The sequence below is a fragment of the Limanda limanda genome, chromosome 3, assembly GCF_963576545.1.
Source record: "Limanda limanda chromosome 3, fLimLim1.1, whole genome shotgun sequence".
NCBI classification, from domain to species: domain Eukaryota; kingdom Metazoa; phylum Chordata; class Actinopteri; order Pleuronectiformes; family Pleuronectidae; genus Limanda; species Limanda limanda.
The window spans coordinates 18,573,230-18,578,229 of NC_083638.1; the positions used below are offsets into that span (position 1 = coordinate 18,573,230).

The window sequence follows — 5,000 nt, forward strand, 5'->3', positions numbered from 1 at the left end:
ACATTATACAGACAATCTCTGTTTACAAGTGTGAATACTTAAAAACAAAAAAGGTGTTCTCATTTACAGCCTGGGTGCTCTAGTGACGCGGCTGAGGTACAAGGTTACATACGTTCAGGGGTTATATTTAAACACACACATTCCCAGTCCCACCACTGAGCACCAGGCCTCAATATCAACAAACCACAGCATGTATTAAATCAGATATTCTTTATTTCTCATGGTATAAAACGTTTGTACAAACACATCTTCCTTTGTCTGACATCCTCAGTTCAACAGAGAATTTGATGTGAACAGATTGCAGCAGCGTATTATCTGTTACCATGTTTTCATTCGCTGGAAAAATCAGCCACGGTTTATACAGAACGATAGCGTTGGTTTGCTAAGAGAAGTTCTCAGCTGGTGTTCCATGTGAGTGAGCTCAGCTGTGTTTCTGGGGCTATCAACCTCAGTGAGAAAATAATTAAATCTCAAGAATTAACTATTTTGTTAATTTCCCCAGGTTGTCTCTGCTTGATTAAACTCTGGGCTATATGTTCATGTGCAATCAACAATAAAGAGGTGTGGGTATTTAGTGATGTTAATCCACTAACCAGGAACAGCACTCTTAATTTTGTTGTGTTTTGTACAATAAAATGTCAATTCATCTGGCTTTAAATTTGGTGTAACTGCCATATTAGATAAAGAGCGATAAAGGATTTGCTGTAAGAAAAGAAACAACATTCACAAACAGAAAACCTCTCAATTTGATCATGAACATCTGGATGAGCTGTCTTCTCAGGGAATAATAGTATTTTTCAACCAGGGCCCTAAGTGGGCGTGTGAATAAATTGTACTTACAAAAACGTTTGGAATTGGTCTAGTAGATCTTCACCATAACACGCTGTGACTCAGCAACAATGGCTACAATGTAATCGTATGGGGCAACTGAGACAGTCCACAAAAAGAGAGAGAGCATAGGAGGGTCAACGAGATGCTGCACCGCTTTCTCTGGAAACTGGTGGTGTAGTTATGAGTGCTGTGAACCTATGCCAATAGCAAAATGACATTTGAGCCTTTATTGGTGAAAAAATACCAGTTTAGATGACATTTCATGGAATGCCGCAGTTTTCCCATAAGATTACATTGTAGCTGCCATCTCAAGGCTGCCGATGGAGGGGTCTATTGGAAATATTCCAAAAGTTGTAAGTGCCATTCATTTGCATACTCACATTTATAATTTGCATACTCACATTTATAATCACTGAAGCAAATAAAAATTGAACCCTATCTCAAGGCTCCACACTCACAGGATTTCAGCACTACGGTAAGTAGCACAAAGGCAAACCTGCACCAACTTTCATCACAATGTGATCATTGATTTAATTATCAGTAAACTTGTAATTTGTACTTTTGTGCAGATTGAAATCCTGCCCCAACAATAATAAATCACACAAACTGAAGCCAGCCATCGTCATTATATATACACATTTCTTAATGGCAATCAGAGCAACCGACATTGTCCCAAACACACAATGACATTTCTATCTCACTTTCAGCAAAACACCAGCTTTGCAGCACAATACTCTGTCTCCACATTTCTCAGTCACCATCATGTCTCCATATAACACAGGACAGTTCACTTTCAGAGACCTGTCTGTTCTACATTCCAGGGCCATACATCGTCATACAGGACACACACTGCTGAGCATCAACCAGGAAATTCTGTTTTTTAAGAAGGAATAACACAACCTCATCAGTCCTATACATGAAAATAATGAATCTTTAAGCAGAAACATGCATCTCTGTTCAATTCAACACATTCAGGGGTTTCGCTGCTGGGGCCTTAGTCGCTCTGAAACGACCAGTCTCCTTTTGTTTACTTCAGTTAGAAACGTTACTGAGTCAGTTTGCTGTATCTATGAATCTCATCTATTTGCGTTACTGTTAAACTACTCACCACGTAACATTACTCCAAAAACGTCAGTCAAGGCCAGTGTGTGGTTCTGAGAGGATGAGTCGTTTTACAAGATAAAAGATAAAGCTAATTTCTGTGTTTAGGTGTTGTAGACTGGATAATTAGAGAAGAACCTAAACAAAGACACATTATGTCTGAAATCCTTGTCAGACACATGCAAGCTATTGTTGATTAATTAAATAGCAACATACCAAAAAGTCACTCATGCCGTTTTGATGTATTTAAACAGGAATTAATTGACCCAGTTTTATAATGTTCTCAGTGTGAATGCAGGCCTGGATCTCGTGCTGCATGCAAACAAAATCCAATGTGATGAGGAAAAAAACTGTGAAAAAGACAGATAAAACCTGACAGAGGAAACGTGGGCGATCACAAAGATCTGCGTGACCTTTGGCCAAATTAAATCCACCATCAACTAAGACTGCAGACAAACAGAGACAAGCAACTTATTATGCCTCTCCCCCCCAATAAGCAACAATACATTTGCTATCATGAAGTCAAACATGGGCACAGTGAGCCCTTTCAGTCGCAGCGGTAGCATCCTCGACAGAAAACAACCACAGAGCTCCAGTGAAGCACGGTCCAAAAATCAGGAGTCCCAGTGTTACAGAGAACACCTGAATGCAACACAAGGATAACGTTTCAAACTGATTGGTTTCACAGATTTGTCTTGAAGGGCAACACTGTCAATGCTGCTACAAGATCAGTTTGGGTTACATGAGGACGTCTCTGGCGGATAATCTTTTCGAAACCGTATTTTGGTGCCAACATACGGCTTTAGTTGTTTGAGACTTGGTAGAGGGTGAAAACAATCTGGAATAAGCTGTGAAAATCCAGTTTGGGTGTACGAACCTCACTGAAAACACCTGAAAAATCCATTCAATTTCAATCTCAGTTTGTTGGGATTTATTTAAACTAACCTCTTAACAAGTACTCCTTAGTAGAGTTGCGTTCAAAATAATTATTATAATGATTTCAAGGCACACGACAGCTCACTCCACTTCACACCAATAGAGAAACTAACTTTAAACCACTTTAAAAGATGGAGCAAGTTTAGCTTTAGGTTTAAAACTGCTCCACTTTCACACTCCTCTCACCCGAAATAAGATTACTGGTAGCTCAGGTATAATAGGACTTTAGCTTTGGGCGAACATATATTTCATCATAGAAACATTACAGCAGTCTCAGAAACGTTGTCTTACCAGTCAAACAGGTTAAAAAAGGAGTTCAGAAATCTAAGCTTGAACATACTTTTTTGTGTTTTTGTCTGATCAATATATATACTACAGACTCCTTAAAGTCGTAAAAGGCAAAAATATTTTTTCCCTGTGTGCACATGCAAGTTTATTATGTTGTGCACACACGAATAAAAATAATATTTCAGGACTAGGGGCTCCACAGTGATTACACTGCTGAACCAACGCACATCTGCTTCAGTCGGACTTAAACCTCTTTCATTCCTGCTGCTGCAGTGACTCTAAGATACAAAGAGCCATTCACATGGAGGCACTGTGGAGAGATAGTTTTAAATGCTGGGGATCTGCTCTTATGTTAGTGTACAAAGGAAGGTGTGGCAGCTGAGGTTTACTACACATTTAGTGTTTTAGTTTGTCTTTTTGTTTCTGCTCTAACAACATATTAAAGTGAATCTGTTTGAGAGCGAACAGGCTGCAGTGCTGCATACAGCAGACACGTGGTGGACAATGGGTGTCTCTGTGGCGTGAACGCAGCATGGACTCAGAGTGGTGGAAATGACCTATGGCTTCCCCGCTAATGAATACAGAGGATCAGATTTAGAGTAAATGGAGCAAATGCAGAGCAACGAACAAGATGAATCAAACTGTAGTTGATAGCTACTTAGAAAAATATTTCACAAAATATGTACATGGTAGAAATTTCACAGTCTTTCAAACAATTGCATTGAAGGCCTAAGAAAAGAAAAAAACAACTGTGTTTAGTCCATTTTGTAAATTCGAACACATGCAGAGAGCACTTGGTTGAATTAGTGCTAAGTGCTCATGCTTAAGGCTTCGCAAGCTTCTTGTAAGATAAGTCAAACATGCACCAAAGCAGAACAAATACCTAAAACTCATTTTTAGTTTCCGGTGTCTGCTGATGCAAGTTTCAGGCTGAGAGGACCAACAAAGATTTATGTTGAACAAAACCACATTTGTACCAGTCAATTTTCTCAGACTGTACAATCTTTCAGTGCCAAGGTCAGACAGATGAGGATGATAAACTGGCTCAGCTACCAGTGGAGCCCTGCAGTAGGTCCCTGACTCCGGGATTGTGTCTGTAAGATAAAAACCTTTACAGTGGTGCGTGTGTTTTCATCATATATTCAGACAGTCTGGACATTGTTCAGCATCCTTTGCTACTACTAAGATATGTGTTTAGGTTATTTTGCTTGAGTTATGATATGTAGGGGTTGATTTTGATCCAGGCGAAAGAAATCATTTTTATTCTTAAGAGGGTAGAACGTTTTTCATTGACCAAACTTAGTCTGGCTTCACTCTGGAGGGACGTTAAATAGATCCCAAAACAGAGTCAGATATTAACCAGGGTGCAGGTTCCAGATTAGGTTTGCTGGCTGCACCACATGTGACCAGGATAAAATTATAAGCTGCTGAATAAAATACGGTTCTTTCATTAGAAAACAATCAGCCCAGTGATAAAAAAGCTCTAAAATTAACCATGGGCTAAACTTGTTGACTAACTTCTAACATAAATCATGTTCAGTGATGAAACAATTAGGTCTGCTCCACTGTGGAGTTAGAAACTATTATAAAGATAAGTGTGAATGTAGTTTTGTTAAAGTCACCAACAATTACAGTTGTAGTCTGAAGACAGTCCAGTTCCCTTCCACCTACACAACATTCTAATTCATGTGTTAAACCCCGACCAGAAAATCAAAGTCTCTGCTCCTGCTCAAATCTGAAACTGTCCCAACAACATTATCACCGACAACAACTCCTGTTTCATTCCAGTTAAATTTCAGGAGAGCGATGAACAACTTCTCCTCAGAAACTGAGGCTGAAACCAG

General features: G+C 39.3%; 1 protein-coding gene across 1 annotated transcript in view; it reads right to left on the bottom strand.

The window, feature by feature from the left end:
* Positions 1-195: 195 nt before the first annotated feature.
* Positions 196-5,000, bottom strand: part of rhoua (ras homolog family member Ua) — an 8,146-nt gene continuing 3,341 nt past the window's right edge. The window contains exon 4 of the mRNA XM_061068689.1: positions 196-5,000. This exon is cut by the window's right edge and continues 606 nt beyond it. The gene's annotated coding sequence lies outside the window, so the exon portion shown is untranslated.